Consider the following 19,623-nt stretch of genomic DNA (forward strand, 5'->3'; position numbering starts at 1 on the left):
TTACTAATGCTCATGTCTTAACTCCAAGTACAGAATCCCATTTGAAATAGGCATTCAGGAATCACCCTATTGATGATGAAGACTGACTCTATAGTTACCTAGTGATAGAAATCTAACTCAATCTGGCTTTTAGCCAAAAAGGGAATTGCTTGGTTCAGAAAACTGAGAAGTGGTGGGTGGAGCGAGGATCAGTCTTCAGGCATGGCTGAATCCACAGGCTCCAATAATGCCCTGGGAAAGCTTTCTTCTGGGTTGGCTTCATCCTCAGGTGGTCTTTCAGTCCGTGTGGGCCACTTCAGTCCTGGGCTAACAGCCTCATGGCTCAGCAGGCACTAGTAAAACATTGTTCTGGGAAAAGTCCAGGATTCCAGCTCATTGCACCAGCTTGGGGCATGGGCTCATTCTCCAACTAGTCACATGGCTAGGAAGATGGAAAATGCCAACTGGGTAAGTCTGGGCCCCTTCCCCACCTCAGGCTGGAAGCGCAAGTCCACCATACCTAAAGCCTCTGGATAGGGCATTAAGAAGAGATGGTTTCCCCCAAAGAAAACTAGGCTGCTAACTTTCCAGGGCGCTTGGATATGGCCAAACCAATACAATGGATAGGCAATTGTGTGGCCTGAATTATGGACCTTGAAGAATTGGTAAGATTTAGATGAGCATGAGTGGAACAAAACAACACTATCAGGCTCTTTACTGAGATGAATGTAAGGAACCATGGCTCACACTGTGAGAAGCGGTGCATGAGTGATGGGGCATAAAAAATCACAGTGGGAAGCTAGGTTAAAGCGAGGGGTCAGTGAGAACTGATGATAAAGGAATGTGTATGTGGTTTGGTACAAGTGTGGAGGTTATTGCAGTTTTCTATTGCTAGGTGTGTGGAACCACACCAAAACACGATTTGGCTTAAAGCAATGGCAGGTCATTTCAGCTCCATTTGGTTTCAGTAGGGATGCATCAAAGACCGCAGACCGAAATAATCTCAAGGCTCACGCACGGACGTGTCTGCTAGTTGATGCTAGGTATTGGCTGGGACTAAGGCTGAAAGAGGTGGCCTCTTCAGGCTTGTTTGGCTTCCCCATGTCAGGATGTCTGAGTTCTAAGAGTAGTGTCTCAAGGTGCCAGGTGGGGCCTCTATCACCATTCAGGACTTAGCCTCATGGTATTTGTTCTTGCTATTATACTATAGTACTGATTTGCAGTGATTACTGTGGTCCCTCTAAACTTTGTAGTTGACCCAAACTCTCTGCAGGTCCAACGACAAGATGCAGCGCTACCTGAGAAGTCAAGGACTGCAGTAAAAAAATAAATGAAGGGAGGATTCACAATGCTTTAGGAAAGAATAGTAAAGGATATTTGTAGGTAAGAGTTACGATAATAGAGAAAATCCAAGAAAATGTTGACACCTGATCTCTTATTTTAAATGCAATGGATGAGAAGTGAAAATATGATTGTAAATGTTGAGATCATTATTATTTATGTACACTAGTGACTTTTTTCTGCCTCCTCATTTTTAAGGACCCATGGGATCACAGTGAGAGCGCCCAGACGATTTCCCCTTATCAAGATTCATAACTCAGTCATATCTGCCACGTCTCTTTTGCCATGAAAGGTAACGTATTCACAGTACCTGGAGGTGAAGATTTTTTTATCTTTGAAACATTCTGCCTACCCCACTTAGTTCTAGACTTATAGAGAAATACAAAATTCTTGGTAACTGCTAGAGACTTAAGTGTGCCCCCATTAAAAAAAATTATTAAAGCCTTAACAGTGACAGTATTTGGAGGTGGGACCCAGTTTCCACTGTATAAGCCACAAACTATCATTTTTTGTTATGGCAGCCCTAGCTGACCAAAATAGTAATTAAAACTATGCTTAAATAAAGAGTGATTGGCACATACTTAACTATCTCTGTCCTAGTTGTTTTATAATTCATAACAATTTTCCTAAAAATTTTCTATCCAAATAGGAGAGGCAATGTAACAATACTAGATTACTATCACCTTAAAAAGCTCTTGTCAAGTTCTTAGACTATCACTCATTTATTAAATAATTGGCATTCTGAATTTTAGAAAAGTTGGCCAGCAAGTTAGTTAAAATATAAATTTCCCCAAAATATACAATGGGAAAAGGCAGTCTCTTCCACAAATGGATGTTGGGAAAACTGGACAGCCACAATACAAAAGAATGAAACTAGGCCACTATCTTATACCATGCACAAAAATTAACTCGAAATGAATTAAAGACTTGAACTTAAGACTGGAAACCATTGAATTCATAGAAGAAAACACAACTGGTAAGCTCCTTGGCAGTGATTTTTTTTTATCTAACACCAATAATAAAAGCAACAAAAGCAAAAATAAATGGGACTGTATTTAAACTAAAAAGTTTCTGCACAGCAAAGGAAACCATCAACAAAATGAAAAGGCAACCTTCCAAACAGGAGAAAATATTTTCAAGTCATCCATCTGATAGGGCATTAATATCCAAAATATATGAACCATTTATACAACTCAATAGCAAAAAAAAAAAAAAAAAAAAAATACCAGAACACAAAAAAAACAAACCAAATTCAAAAAATGGGTAAATCATAATGAGCTATCACCTCACACTATTATGAAAGAAATAAGGGCTATTATCAGAAAGATAAGACATAACAAGTGTTTGGGATGATGTGGAAAAAGGGAGCCCTCATGAACAATACATTCCCTTGGTGGAAATGGTAACTGTTGTGGCAACTATGAAAACAACATGGAGTGCCATCAAAAAATTACTAGTAGAACCACCCTATGATCCAGCCATTCCCATCACAAGAAAGAAGAATTGTAACTATCTGTGGTGATAGATATTATTAGACTCATTGTGGTCATCATTTTACTATCTATGCTTAAATCCCATCATTATGTTGTACACCTGAAACTAATATAAGGTTATAGGTCAATTATATCTCAATAAAAATAAGTAAAATATAGATTCCCTGGCCAATTGCTCTAAATCTGATTCCAAATGTGATTCTGGTTCCATAATGAAGTAATCTAGGGAATTTAGAAAAATGCAGATCCCTGGGTCCTGCCTCAAAGCATTTAAATCACAACTTTCTCCTTAGTCCCTGTTTCTCAACTGGAGGAAATTTTGTTTCCTAGGGAAGACGTTTGGCAATATCTGGATATATTTTTGATTGTCACAATCGAGGAGGAGGGATATGCTACTGGCATCTAGCAGGTAGAAGCCAGGGATGTGGCTAAACAGCTTACAGGACCACCACCAATAATAAACATTATCCAACCTAAAATCTTGGTGTTGCCATATTGAGAGATTCTGTCTTTTCATGATTCTAATGTGCAACTAGAACTGATAGACACCTACTCTGGCTTTCCTTCCATCCATATTTCTTTATTGCTTTAATGAAACACAACTTTGAACATTGCTCTGTGACCAAAACCAAGGCCAAAGACCAAGAAAAGTGGGACGATTTGATAGCTGGTGTGAACATTTGGAGTTTTCATTCCTTTGAAGTTTTAAAATTGGGCTTCACACTTAACACTGGGGTAAAAGGTTGACAGTAATAGCTATGATTTGTGCACCTATGCACCAAGTCATTACATACACAGTCTCATTGAATCCTTACAACTATCTTGTGAAATACCAATTATTACCGCCATTGTGTAGCTGACGGTAATAGAAGCTAACTTCTCAAGGTCACCTTTTTTTCAAGTTTTTAAATTCCAGTTACTTAACATACAGTATAATACTGGGTTCAGGCATACAATAGAGTGATTCAACAGCTGCATATTATCAACTGGTGCTCATCACAACAAGTGTCCTCCTTAATCCCCATCACCTATTTCATCCATCCCCCTACCCATCTCCCCTCTGGTAACCATCAGCTTGTTCTCTAGAGTTAAGAGTCTGTTTCTTGGTTTGTCTCTCTCTCTTTTTCCCTATGCTCATTTGTTTGGTTTTTAAATTCCATATATGAGTGAAATCATGTGGTATGTCTTTCGAATTAACTTATTTCGCTTATCATAATACTTTCTAGCTCCATCCACATCACTGCAAATATTTTTTTACCATATCTAGGTGACATTCATAACCCCATTTCATTCTTTTTGATGGCTGAGTAATATTCCTGTGTGTGTGTGTGTGTGTGTGTGTATACACACCACATCTTTATCCATTCATTGGTCAGCAGACATTTAGGCTCTATCCATAAATTGGCTATTGTAGATAACACTGCTCTAAGCACTGGGGTTCATGTATCCCTCTGAATTAATATTTTTGTATTCTTTGGGTCAATACCTAGTAGTCAATTGCTAGATCATAGGGTAGTTCTATTTTTAACTTTTTGAGGAATCTCCATACTGTTTTCCAGAGTGGCTGCACCAACTTGCATTCCCACCAGCAGTACATGAGAGTTCCCCTTTCTTCACATCCTCACCAACACCTGTTGTTTCTTGTGTTGTTGATTTTAGCCATTCTGACAGGTTTGAGATGATATCTTACTGTAGTTTTGATTCACAAACCCTCAGAAAGTCTTTCCATCTCATCCCCTTAACCTTTCCTCTTAGAAGTAAAGTCACATTGCTTAAGGTTTTGCCTTGTACTGTGGGTATTAAAAAATTGCTGTTGAAGTTTATGCTGGAAATGCATGTTCGGTTGATAATCCCTTCAAATTTAGGGAAGATACATGTGATAGGAATAAGATGACTGACAACTGTATTAAGAGTCAATATTAGGTTTGGTTTATGCTGTCTAGTCTTTTTTCTCTCATTTCAACAGGTCTTTATTCTTACTTCTTTTATCTTCAACCTATTGACTTTTTTTTTTTCCATCTCAGGGGAAAGAGTTCCACATAATCTCTTGTTTCTATTTTATTGTCCTCTTCAATATGTGTAATTTTCCAACGTATCAAGACTCCTAAACTAGACTTGCATTCATACTGGATTTAATTGTCCGATTGCCCATTTCTTTTCCTCTTATATTTTGCAGTTACTTTTTTGTAGCCATGCTGAAATGGCACAGTGTATCATTTACCCTAAAAAAATACATATTCTGGGGTCAAAACTTAACCACCTACTTAAGATAGATTGGTATATACATAGGTTTTTATACGTGAACCTCATGATGAGCCCAAACCAAAAACCTATAATAGATACATACAAAATAAAGAGGAAAGAATCCAAACAAAGAAAATCATCAAATCACAAGGGAAGACAGCAAGAGAGGGAGAAAGTAACAGAGTAATTAGAACACACCTACCAACAAGTAACAAGGAGTAAGTGCATATCTAGCAATAATTACTTTAAATGTAAATGGACTAAATGCTCTAATCAGGGTAGCTGAATGGATTTAAAAAAAAAAAAAAAAAAAAAGACGATCCACCTATCTATATGCTGCCTGTAAGAGACTCACTTCACATCTAAAGACACAGCCAGAGGCCTCCCATCAAAAATGGCAACAGAGGCAGACCCGGAATTCAGACCTTGAATTCACCTGCTCCACAAACACAACACATCCACATGTATTTATAGAGCAGTTCCTCCTGAAGAATGGAGGGCGACTGAATAGTTTCTGTACAATCAAAGACTGACCCCGTGGAGAAGACCAAGAGAGATGGAGACATGGTAAGGAAGGGAACGCCCACCCCTGACACTGCAAACGGCTATGGGGAGGGGTAGTGCTGAGGGTCAGTGAGCAGCTTCGTCTACGCTGGGCCACAGAAAAAGTTGCCACAGTTTCAAGGTGCAACTAGGACATAAAGGAACCAGCCCTCCAATCCTGCCAAATGTTAGGGGGGCTGCTGCAACTCTCTCTGGATCGGAGCGGCTGCTGAGCACCACTGTTTACGTCCCCCTCTACTTTAATGATGCAGACAGGAGCAGAGTGTAGGCGCCACAGTTGGCCTACACACTGGTCCACACCAGCCAAGGATGCCATGGGGCACAGAAAAAAAAACAAACCTTGTGCTTTTAAAGAATAACCAGGATGTACAGTGTCCAGCCCTAACCCTCCACCAATAGCGGGAGAGATGCTGAATCTCTCCCCATGTTGAAGGGTCTGGTGAATGGCACAGTTTACATTCTGGTGGATGGGACCAGGATCCAGGCACCCAGAAGACCTACCATCTCAGTGAGCCCCAGGCCCCTAGCTCTACCAGTTCTGCAGTCCCACCAAGATGGCCCCAGCACGGCACATACCAGGACACCCTTGGTTAGAGCTCAGTACAGCTCCATCTGTCTCACCAAGGTGACACAGATGCAAAGCACACTCCAGGCTTGCACCACTTCAGCTCCAGACAATTTGCCAGTGCACCCCTGGCACAAAGTGCCCTGGGATACCCCAGCCTGCACCTGCCTCAGCCCTTAGCTGCCCTGCCAAGCGCCCCCTGTGTGCAGAGCCCCAGGGTCCCCTGGCTTGTACCAATTTCAGCTTCAGCTCTGCAGCCACAGTACCCTCTGTGCACAGAGCCCCAGGACTGCCCCAGCCCACAGCCACTCCAAGTCCAGAGGACTTTAGCTCACCCCTCTTCTGCCACGAGTTCTCCCCTTCCTTCTCATTCAGCATCTCCGAGGCAGTTCGGTGCACAGTGGGGGCTGTCCTCTCCAAAATTCTACCCCTTATTCTAATCCCAGGCTTTGCTACAGAGAACCTGCTTCCCACTTCCCCAGATTAGCCTTTCACATTCTTAGTGACTGATGCCCATCATACACAGCCTCTTCAGTCTTTGCCCAAACTAGCATCCTGCTAACCAGTCATGTTCTCCCCATGCTGCCTGAAAGCTCCCTGCCCAACACGCCCTCCTCTCAGACCTGTGCTGTCTTCTGGACCTGCTCAGAGACGTAGAAAGCTCTCAAGGAGATGCCACAAGAGCCTGTAATTATTCCCTAGGGCTGCTATATTAAGTAACCACAAAGTGAGTAGCTCTAACAACAGGGATTTATTTTCTATTCTGGGGGCCAGAAGTCCAAGAGCAAGATGTGGGTAGGGCCATGCTCCCTCTGAAGGCTCCAGGGACAGGTCTGTTCCAGGTCCCCCTCCTAGCTTCTAGTAGGTGCTAGGCTTATCGCAGGACAACTCCAGTCTTCAAATGGCCTTCCTGTGTGTCTCCGTCGAACTATCCTTTTTTCATAAGGACAGCAATCCTATTGGATTGGGGCCCACCCTACTCCAGTATGGCCTCACCTTACCTAACTACCTTTGCAACAACCCTATTGTCAAATAAGGTCACATTCTGAGGCACTGGAGGGTATGCATTCAACGTACGAATTTAGAAGATGCAATCCACTCCATAGCAGAACCCCAGAACAAACAAGCCCCAATGAGGTTCAATTCATTCAGCATTGATGAGAGAGCCAATCCCTCTGCTTTCATGTGTAACATTCCAGTAACTTCTCCTCAGTCCACAGGCCTGAGTCATATACTGCTCATCCCCCATACCTCTTCCCACTCCCTGTACCCATCTTACTGTTTGCCAGCCAACTAGAGTGGCCAGGAGGAGATGTTTGCTCTCTCTTTAACTTAGTCTTCCTGTGTCATTTTATACAGTCCCTTCTCCACATCAGCCTGCTTACGGATTCTTTTCAAGAATAACTTTGTGCCATTTGGGCTTTTATCGGTTCAATCCAGTTTGCTCTCAGCTGATGATTCAACGATCTGTCTCTTAATTTGCCTTTTAAGTTCCTTTTCAAACCTTGTGAGGATAAGAGGTTTCTCAGCCAGATCATGATTCACATTTCCCTTTCCCAGCTTTCTCGTGTGGGGTTTATATTCTCAGCACAGGTTAGGCATGGCCCCTCTCCTGTCATGTTCCTTCTGACTTTTTATTGTTTCTCTCCACTGTTCTGATTCTAGAGTTCTTGGACACATTATAAGCCAAAAATCACTCCAACCTCTATGGCTGACAGGATTACACACCCCAAGAACCCAATTTATTTCTTCTAAGGCTCTTGTCACAAAGTAAATCTAACACACCCCATGATTCATTCACTCCATTCTCCTTCTCTTTGGTCACATATTGAGGAAAGTCTCAACTTTCATCTCCCTGTATTTTTGGATTTCGTGTGTGAAGTCAATGATCTCAGATGGTATGCTTGATGATTTCTTTGTGTTGGACTCTCATTATCCTAAGTGCAACCCAAACATAGTTGACAAGCATTTTTGTTTTTTAGAGAGTATTTCATAAGCTGCTGTTATAGTGAATGCCTCAAAGCCTGAAATGCACAATATACATCGTATTATGTGGAGGAGAAATTCACAGATGGCTTCATAACCTTCTTTTATTTCATGGCATTCAGATTCAAGTTAGGTCCTGTGTTGAGTTGTTCTTCCAGATAAGTCCGTGTGCTCCTGGCATAGCCTGTGTATTAAAAATCTGTGTTTCCCTCAATATTATGCCTTTGTGGTCCAGATTTCGATTAAAGATGACCATTACAGCATTTAAAAACAAAAATTTCTCCTGAAAATGTATTTTATTGTTCAACTTGTTGACGCTCTTAGTGAAAAGCAACAGCTCAGAAGTAGGTAACTAATAGAGTACTGAAAACCATCAAACATGTCTAATTGAAGTAAAATAATAGAACCCGAGTCAATGATAGATACATATAATGTGCATTTCAAAATATCTAAAAAATGTCATAAAATTGTATTGCACAAATCAGGGACAAGAGACTAAGGAAGGGGGGAAGTGATGTATATAGTACCAATCAAAGTTAAAATGTTGCAATATAAATCTCAGATATATAACATCCCACAGTTATAGCAATCTGGACTCACCCTGGATAAGGTTATTAGTTGCTTATTTAATTAGCAGTGAGTTTAGGAACATAATGGACACAAACCAGAGTTCACTTGACCTAGGAGTGAATAAGAGCTGTGTAAGACAGGTCATTATAGACTCATCTTTGAAGATGTGGGCTGGAAGGCAGGGGGCTGTTGTAGCTCAAAAGACACAAAGTTAAGTAGGGTTTAAAAGAGTTGTACTGATAAAGACACTAACATCAGTTTTCTACCTGGCCACTCTTATTAGAGAGGTCAAAATTCTTTAAGATACAGGGCTAAATAAGTCTTCAAATTACTGAAGACCTAGTGCCCCTAGACTACATACTCTCAACACCACTGGGCAGTACAATCATTTGAAGAATTTCTTTAAAAATAGCAATGCTCTCTCACCACCGAGATTCTAATAAAACTGTTCTGGTTTGGGGCTCAAAAATCAGTAGGTTTAAAGATTTCCTAGGCAACTCCAATTGAGAATCCCATTTGTAGGGTAACATTTCCCAAATAAACCAAGCACAGTGTTGGTCCTGTAGGATCCTCTGCAAGGGAAGGCCCTGTGCAGAGTACATTTAGGGAGTTCCTTATGGTGCATGTGCTCGTGGCATCTCACAAACACATGAGCCTTCTAAATGCTCTGAGAAGCTGTGCAGAAAAGACATTGCTCTTCTTTTGTTGGTCTGTGATGATCACAATGAGTAACCTCACCTTGAAAAAAGCTGCCTTAAGTGGAGGTTTTCCAACTGTTAGCTTTTACTTACCAGTTTCTCTTACCCACTACCTTCCCCAAAGGTCATCTTGAGCAAGTTTGAAAATACTCAATTCTCATATACATGGGTGTATGGTTTGTAATAATGGTTATATAACAAAAATGCTTAAGACATACTCTATCTCTGGGGGTAGTCAGAAGCCCAGACTTTGCCAGATGTGTCTTTTTAGAGGCACAGTGGGTCCAGTACTGGGACTGGAGGAGACCAGAGTGAGCAGGGTCTCATGGCCCCAGCCAGGCTGCTATTGGGGTCATTTTCCTCAGTCACCAGATACTAGGGAAGCAGAGGCAGAAGGTTCACTTCTCAAGAAATGGACACTGGACAGAGCTTGGGAAGATGGCAGAGTAGGAGGACCCTAAGCTCACCCTTTCCCATGTTTACCATTAGGTATCTCTCATGTCCATGTAAATAAACCAGAAAGCAATCTGAATACTGGCAAAAAAAACTCCACAACTAAATGTAGAGAAGAAGCTGCCTATGAGAGGTGAGGAAGGGCAGAAATGGTAGTCAGGTGTTGCCCCCAGGAAGGAGGAAGCTGCCAGTGCCGAGAGGGGAAAGCACAAGGAGCCTACACAGGGAAGATGAAACCCTATAATGTCTGGCTTTGAAAACTTAGAGCCTGGAGCTTTAAAAGTCAGCTGAGTCAGCACTGGGTAAGTGGAGAGGGTAGAGTGATAGCTGGGTCCCTGCCTTTCAAGAGACAGCAGCCCATGGAAAGGCAACATAGAAGTAACAGTTTGCACAAAGCCTGATGCCAACTGAAGGAAGATCTGTTTATTCTGATTTGGGACTATGTTGGTGGACTTCTCTGGGAACAAAAAAGCTAACAGGCACCATTTTTCTCCCCCTGCCTAGAGACAGAGCCCCCTATGGGAGGGAGCCCTGCACACTCGCTACCTCTCCTGCTAATAAGGCACCCCACCCACACATCCTCCCGAGGACTTGTCCACTTATCCTGGCCTCAGCCCTGGGCTCAGTGCAAATTTTACTAGTCCAAGCATGCACAAAGGCACCAGGAGCCCTGGTCACTGGCACCACTCCACACTGAACCCCAGGCGACCACTGTGCTTCAAGGATCCAGCTTTGGACTAGCAGCTATGTACAAATTTTGCTAACACTGCTGCCCCACTCCTGTGCCCTCCTGCAGTCACTCCCCTCAGAGCTAGCCTGCCTGTGTCTAACCCCACAGAGATCATGCATCACCCACAAAAGGCATAGAATCAGGGCAGACATCTGGACTGAAAGAAAAAGTGACTCAGACACAACAGCAGGATGCAAGCAATACACATAGGAGATGCCCCTGAAGCACCGGGTTCAGATAAACAGGGGACATTACACTACAGCACACTATAGGCCCTCTTCTTCTTAAAGCCACTACTTTTAAAAGTAGAAGACATAGTTGACTTTCCTAACACAGAGACACCAACACAGAGAGGTAGATAAAATGAGGAAAGAGAAGAATATATCCCAAATGAAAGAACAGGACAAAATCAAGCAGGAGATCTAAGCAAAATAGAAATAAGTAATATACCTGATACAGAATTTAAAATAATGATCATAAAGATACTCACTGGACTTTAGATAAGGGTGGAGGACATCATGAGACCCTTAACAAATAAAATAGTAACATAGCAAAGATGAAGAACTCAATAAATGAAATTAAAAATATAATAGCTGAAATAAGTAGTAGAGTATATAGTAAGTGTCAGTGATCTGGAGGACAGAGTAATGGAAAGGAACGAAGCTGAACAGGTGAGAAACAAATACTGCATAATAAGAATACACTTAATGACTCCACTGAGCATTACAATAAAAGGATTCCAGAAGGAGAAGAGAGAAAAGGGGGGATAGAAAACATATTTGAAGAAATAATAGCTGAAAACTTCCTGAATCTGGGGAGGGAAACAGAGATCCAAATTTAGGAGGCACAGAGATACCACAACAAGTTCAACCCAAGGAAGTCCACACCAAGACACATAGCAATTAAAATGGAAAAAAAAAAAAAAAGTCATATAAAAGAATTTTAAACGTTGCAACAGAAAAGAATACAGTTACATATGAAAGAAACCCCATAAGACTACCAGCTGATTTTTCAGCAAAACTTTGCAGGCTAGAAGGATGTGGGAAAATATATTCAAAGTGCTAAAGGGAAACAATCTGCTGTCAAGGATACTCTACACAGCAACGCTATCATTTAGAACAGAATGAAAGGTAAAGAGTTTCCCAGACAAACAAAGGTAAAAGAATTCATGACCACTAAACCAACCCTACAAGAACATTAAGGGGGACTCTGTGATGGAAAATAAAAACCATAAGTAACAGTTAAAAAAAAAATAGGAAGCATAAAAGCAAAAAACTTAAATGTGCTTATAAAAATAAGAGAAGCACAAAATAATATAAAATATACCAACTATATGAATCATGGGATAGGAGTAAAGAATGAGTTTATAATTAAGCAACTCTCAGCTTAATATAGACTGCTATCTGCAGAAGGTGTTATATATAAACCAAATGGTAACCACAAATCAAACAGTAATAGATATACAAAAAATTAAGAGTAAGAAACCCAAGTATATCACTAAAGAAATCCAGCAAACCATGAGAGAGAGAAAGAGAAGGAAGGATCAGAGAAAAACTACCAAAACAACCACAAAACAAGTAAGAAAATGTCAATAAATACACATCTATCAATAGTTAGTTTTAATGTCAATGGACTAAATGCTGCAATCAAAAAACAAAGTGTGACAGAGTGGATAAAAAAGCAAGACCCATCTACATGCTGCCTACAGAGACTTATTTCAAACCTAAAACACATGCAGATTGAAAGTCAATAATGGAGAAACATTTATCATGCAAACAGATGTGGGGGGATAAAAGCCAGAGTAGCAATATTTATATCAGAAAAAAAAAACAGACTTTAACACAAAGTCTGTAAAAAGAGACAAAGAAGGACACTGTATAATAATAAAGGGGACAATCCAACAGGAAGATATAACACTTATAAATATTTATGCACCCAACATGCAAGTACTCAAATACATAAAAACAGTTAATAACATACATAAAGGAACTAATCAGTAGTAATACAAAAATGGTAGGGACTTTAACACCCCACTTACATGGATGGGCAGATCATCCAAACAGAAAATCAACATGGAAAGAGTGGCTTTGAATGATACACTGGACCAGATGGATTTAACAGATATATTCAGAACGTTCTATCTAGAATCAGCAGAATGCACATTCTTTGCAAGGGCACAGGGAACATTCTCCAGAATAGATCACATACTGGGCCAAAAAACAAGCCTCAACAAATTTAAAAAGATCAAAGTCATACCATGCATCTTTTCTGACCACAGCACTATGATACTAGAAATCAACCACAAGAAAAAAATCTGGAAAGACCACAAAGACATGCTACTAAGCAATGAAGGGGTCAACCAAGTAATCAAAGAACAAATCAAAAGATACGTGGAAATAAATGAAAATAAAAACACAATAGTCCAAAACTTCTGGGATGCAGCAAAAGCAGTTCCAAGAGAGAAGTTTATAGCAATACCAGACAACCTCAAGAAGCAAGACAAATCTCTAACAACTAAACCTTACACCTTAAGGAGCTAAAAACAACAACAACAACAAACAAACAAAACTCAAAATCAGCAGAAAGAAGTAAATAATAAAGATTAGAGAAGAAATAAATGATATAGAAACTAGAAAACAAAATAACAGATCAATGAAAGCAGGACCTGGTTCTTTGAAAAGATCAACAAAATTGATAAACCTCTAGCCAGACGCATAAAAAAAGAGAGAGAGGGAGAGGAAGGAGAGAGAGAAAAAAGGAGTCAAAATCACAACAGAGAAATAACAACCAACACCACAGAAATACAAACAATTTTAAGAGAATATTACAAAAACTGTATGGCAACAAATTTGACTATCTAGAAGACATGAATAAAGTCCTAGAAACTTATAAACTACCAAAACTGAAGCAGGAAGAAATAGAAAATTTTAACAAACCAATTACCACCAAGGAGATTGAATCAGTAATCAAAAAACTCCCAACAAACAGAAGTCCAGGACCAGATAGCTTCACAGGTGGATTCTACCAAACATTTAGAGTTAATACTTATTCTTCTCAAACTATTCTTAAAAAAATAGAAGAGGAAGGAAAACTTCCAAATTCATTCTAGGAGGCCAGCATTACCTTGATGCCAAAACCAGATAAGGACAGTCCAAATAAGGAGAACAATAGGCCAATATCTCTGATGAACACAGATGCAAAAATCCTCAACAAAATACTAGCTAACCAAATCCAACAATACCTTAGAAAAAAAAAAAAAACATTCACCATGATCAAGTGGGGTTTATTCCCAGGATACAAGGGACGGTTCCATATTCACAAGAAATCACTTCAAAAAAAAAAAAAAAAAGGATAAAACCCACCTGATCATTTCAAAAAGCATAGAAAAAGCATTTGACAAAGTACAACATCCATTCATGATAAAATACTTCAACAAAGTACATCTAGAGGAAACATACCTCAACATAATAAAGGCCATCTATGAAAAGCCCACACCTAATGTCTTCCTTAATAAGAAAAATCTGAGAGCTTTTCCCCTATAGTCAGGAACCAGACAGGGATGTCCACTCTCACCACTGTTCATGAATATAGTACTGGAAGTCCTAGACACAGCAATTAGACAACAAAGACAAATAAAAGGCATCCAAACTGCTAAGGAAGAAGTAAAACTTTCACTATTTGCAGATGACATGATGCTATATACAGAAACCCCTAAAGACTCCACCAAAAAAAAAACTACTATAACTGATAAATGAACTCAGTAAAGTCGCAGGATACAAAATCATTGTGTAAAAATCTGTTGCATTTCTGTACAATAATAATGAAGCAACAGAAAGAGAAATCATGAAAACAATCCCATTTATAATTGCATCAAAAATAATAAGATACCTAGGAATAAACCTAACAAAGAGGTGAAAGACCTGTACCCTGAAAACTATAAAATACAGGTGAAAGAAACTGAAGACGATGCAATGAAGTGGAAAGACATTCCATGCTCATGGATTGGAAGAAAAAATATTGTTAAAATATCTATACTAACCAAAGCAATCTACACATTTAATGCAATCCCTACCATAATGTCAACAGCATTTTTCATAAAACTAGAACCAAAAAAATCCTAAAATTTATATGGTACCACAAAAACCCTGAATTGTCAAAGCAATTTTGAAAAAGAAAATCAAAGTTGGAGACATTACAATTCCAGACTTCAAGATATATTACAAAGCTGTCGTAATCAAAACAGTATGGTGTTGGCACAAAACAGGCACATAGATCAATGGAACAGAATAGAAAACCCAGAAATAAACTCACACTTATAGGGTCAATTAATCTTCAGCAAAGCAGGGAAGGATATCCAGTGGGAAAAAGACCGTCTCTTCAACAAACGGAGTTGGGAAAATTGGCAGCTACATGCAAAAATATGAAATTGGAGACCTTTCTGACACCACACACAAAAATAAATTCCAAATTAGTTTAAAAACCTAAATGGGAAACCCAAAACCATAAAAATCCTAGAAGAAAGCATAGGCAGAAAGGTCTCTGACATCGGCCATAGCAACATTCTAGATATATCTTCTGAGGCAAGGGAAACAAAAGCAAAAATGAACTATTGAGACGACATCAAAAAAAAAGCTTCTGCACAGTGAAGGAAACAATCAACAAAACTAAAAGACAACCTACTGAATGGGAGCAGGTATTTGCAAATGACATATCCTATAAAGGGTTAGGACCCAAAATAAAGAACTTATACAACTCAACACTCAAAAGACAAATAATCCAATTAAAGAATGAGCAGAAGATATGAACAGACATTTCTCCAAGGAAGACATCCAGATGACCAACAGACATTTGAAAAGATGCTTAACATCACTCATCATGAGACATATGTAAGTTAAAACTACAATGAGTTATTGCGACACACCTGTCAGAATGGCTAAAATCAAAAACACAAGAAACAAGTGCTGACAAGGATGTGGAGGAAAAGGAATCTTCTTACACTGTTGGTGGGAATGCAAGCTGGTGTGGCCATTGTGGAAAACACTATGAAAACCTTCATGAAAACCTCAAAAAGTTAAAAAATAGAACTACCCTATGACCTAGCAATTGCACTGTTGGGTGTTTTACCCACAAAATACAAAAACACTAATTCAAAGGGATACATGTACACTTACATTTAGAGCAGCATTATTTACAATGCCAAATGATGGAAGCAGTCCAAGTGTCTGTGCATAGATGAATGGATAAAGAAAAGGTGGCGTAGATAGATAGATAGATATGCAATGGCATATCTAATAAGCCATAAAAAAGAGTGAAATCTTCCCATTTGCAATGACATGGTTGGATCTAGAAAGTATTATGCTAAGCCAAGTAAATCAGTCAGAGAAAGACAAATACTCTATGATTCCACTCATATGTGGCATTTAAGAAACAAAACAAAGGAGCAAAGAAAAAAGAGAGAGAGAGAGACCAAGAAAAAGACTCAGAACACACTGATAGTTACCAGAAGGGAGGTGGATGGGAGAATGGGTGAAATAGGTGATGGGAATTAAGGAGTGCACTTGTTGTGATGAGCACCAGTTGATGTATGCAACTGTTGAATCATTATATTGTATACCTGAAACAAATATAACACTGTATGTTAACTATACTGGAATTTATTAAAACACACTAAGAAAAGAAAAGGGCACTGGAGTAAAAAGTCCTAAACTCAATGTAAGTTGCTCTTATTAGCAGAGTGAATTTGAGCAAAGGATCAAATTTGCATCTCAATTTGCTCTTCTATCAAATGGGAATAAAAAATGTAACGCCAAGTGCAATTAGCAAGGTAAAATTAAAAACCAATACTGCATTTAAAATATCTATAATCCAGACATCCATCAGAGAGGCTAATGTTGCATTTACTATCCCACTATATCAAAATTTCATTTGCATGATATATTATTTATGGAGAATCATCTCAAGGACGTCTGTCTACCCATTCTGTCTGTCCATTCACTAAAACCTTGGAAGTCTGCTCCTGCATTACACTACAGTGTCAGAAAGCTCTGGCCCCTGTGTGTTTGTCTCCTGTTTCATTGTGGTGTAGTGCCATGAGCTCACATGGTCAAATACCATGAGTGAGATCCCTACTGAAACCTTCCAGCAATTTTCTCTGAAGATACTGTTTAGGATTCTGCTTGGTATTCTAGAAAGTACCCTCTCTTTAAGGGGACCCAGAGGAGAAATCTTTCTTAGAGGCAAGAAGAGTTTTTTTCCCTTCCCCCCAACCCCCACCCTTGGGTAACTGGTCAGTTTTCCTTTTAAGGACATTCTAAGACATGGAACCAATCCTGTTTGGCCATCAGTGCAGGTTACCAGAAGCTCGGAGTTAAGGTGCACTCCATCTCTGGTGAGCACGCGGAACTTCAACATGAACTGTGACCTTGTAATACTCCCTCCCCTTAGGGTTCTCATTGCATCATCATTCTTTCCCATTTTCAGTGCACTGAATCTTGTATTTTTTTTTAACTTCCTGAAAACAGGTTTCTAAAGTAAGAAGATAAACGCCCTGAATAGCTAAGTGCATCAAGTACTTACAACAAAGCTTAGCTTCCATGTGCTTCTACCACATATTCCCTCACAACCTGCTGAGTTTGGGAGAACTGCACATGGCTTAATGGCAGGCTGAAGTAACTGAGGGTTGCCAACTTTGACACTACCCCTTCCCCAACGCTGGAGAATTCTTGGTGTAAAAAATTTCAGAAAACCTTGATGACTCCTGGGCCACTCCAAGGACACATATGATGGTAAAATCATAGACAAATCCCAGAGTTCCAGGAGCCTCCAGTAACAATGATTACATGTTTTGATGACTACATTTAAAAGCAAATTACCTAAAAGGATTCCTTAACCAATCTGCTCTCAAATTTTGTGGGGTCCGTAAGTCAACTAGCCACCTCCTTATTTCTCATTCCAAAATAGGACCTACACTTCTCCTGCATCCATTCAGCTCAATGCGGCCATATCACCTACCACCCGTTAACTGCCTCCTTCAAGTGTCATTCAGATAAACATATTTTTCAACAAGGGATTTCACCTTGCCATAAATAGGGGAAGCTATTTTCTTCTTCTGTCAACACATATGGTTCCCCATTGTGTGAAAATATGAGAGTTATTCTGGGTGCCACAGACTTACTCTAAGCAAGTTAAATGTTTCTTTTTATTGTCCATTTGAGTCTTTCATTTACAAATGGCAGTCACTTTTTCCCCATTATTTAAGCAACAGTATCAAAAGCACAGTTAATGGCTCTGTGCATAATCACAGGCTGAGGTCCTGACAAAATCTGATGAGAGTCAAATCGCTTATCAAATCCATATGGAATTGTTAGGGATTGCAGTTTCTAGAAATTACTTCTGATTTAGAAATGATCTCCTGAAAGACTGGGATAAGGCGGCCGACTACCAACCACAGACTTCCTGGCATGCCGTGCAGGTCAGGAAGGGCAACGCTATTGTTTTTCTCCAACCTTCTCACCCCCAGATATATAATCTGGCAGTTCTAAAGCAACAAAATGCCCAGGGCACTAAGTTCATGACAGGGTTATTTTGGAGTCAGAGCACATCCCCAGAGCAGAAATGCCTGATTGAGACTCGGAATCAAATACCAGGCCATGGTAGTCTAATGAGACAGACCTCTTTCAGTCACTCCCGCGTAAGGTCACACCGGTCTCTGTGTCAACAAAGCAAGTTGACAGATGTGAAAGAGCTCACTATAAAACATGACACAATTCAACATGTGAATTTCTGACTTCTGTTACCAGTGGTGTGCTGGTAAATACTTAACATCTGGTTCTTTTAGAAGAATTCATAAAAAAAAAACAAGCTCAGATTTTATATCGTTTGCCTATTTCTATGGCATAAATCCTAAATACTTGTATGATTTCAAGCTCCCTGTGTGATCTCACTGAATGTGGAGTTGGGAAGCGATGTGCCCCATCAGCTCCCAGCAGTCAGAGCTGGCTGGAGCCTCCCATGCCGCCATCCCCTGGGCTCAGCAGGCAGGGATAAGCATGAAAGAGCAGAATTTTTTGCTCAACCATCCTGCCTAGCAGAGCCCCTCTTTTTAGCTTCATTTATATCCAGACTTTGTCTGAAGCTGCTGCTTCCTGCCTCAGATCATCAAATTCTTACCCTCCACAAGGACCATTCTGCTGATTTAACTGTGAGAGCATACCTTGCTTCTGAAGGCTCTCGCCTAGTTGTGTGATGCTGTTAAGTACTTCTTCCTCCTGGACATATTCCCTTGATCCCATAGGCTCAAACGCAGAGGCTTCTAGCAGAAAGGGTTTTGGGGAGGATGTTCCTGACCATCCTGAATGGTGGGTAGAGGCACATCAATGCCATGAGAAGTTGGGAAGCAAATGAGTCCCAACCTCTGGATGTTGTCCATGATTCCTCTCTATCACTATATACCCCTTCTCCCCTCCTCAATGGGTCAGAATGCTGGAAGGGACAAGGATCATGTCTTCTCTGAACTGCTCCCATTTTTAAAATTTATTTTTATTATTTTTTATTTTTATTGACTTTCTCGATATAGCTGTTTCTTAACCTCCATCAGTAATAAATTCTAATATTTTGCCCCCCCTAATGTAGTCACTCAGAGCTGTCCTGCTGCACGTGGCATCTATTAATATATGTAAGGATATTTCAGAGGTTTTACTGGACATATTTAAAAGGATAAGGCATAGACTGAGAGAAAATATTTTTAAACCAGCTATCTGATAAAGGAGTGGTATAGAAAATATACAAAGAGCTCTTTAAACTCAACCGTAAGTAAACAGGCAAGACAATTACAAAATGGGTGAAAAATCTGAACACCTCACCAAAGCAGATATACAAATGGCAAATAAGCATATGAAAAGATGGTCAACATCTTATATAAGTCATTGGATAATTACAAATGAAAACAACAAGGAGATAAAATTACACACTTATTAGAATGGCTAAAATCCATCAAACTGG

The 19,623-nt window shown here is 39.8% G+C and overlaps 1 long non-coding RNA gene across 1 annotated transcript in view; it reads left to right on the plus strand.

The window, feature by feature from the left end:
* The window catches only part of LOC118522898 (uncharacterized), a 650,767-nt gene that overhangs the window by 616,258 nt on the left and 14,886 nt on the right, over positions 1-19,623 (plus strand). Inside the window, exon 7 of the long non-coding RNA XR_013445856.1 lies at positions 1,519-1,612. This is a non-coding gene — a long non-coding RNA (uncharacterized LOC118522898). The remainder of the gene's footprint in view (positions 1-1,518; positions 1,613-19,623) is intronic.

The sequence above is a fragment of the Halichoerus grypus genome, chromosome 2, assembly GCF_964656455.1.
Source record: "Halichoerus grypus chromosome 2, mHalGry1.hap1.1, whole genome shotgun sequence".
Lineage (NCBI taxonomy): Eukaryota > Metazoa > Chordata > Mammalia > Carnivora > Phocidae > Halichoerus > Halichoerus grypus.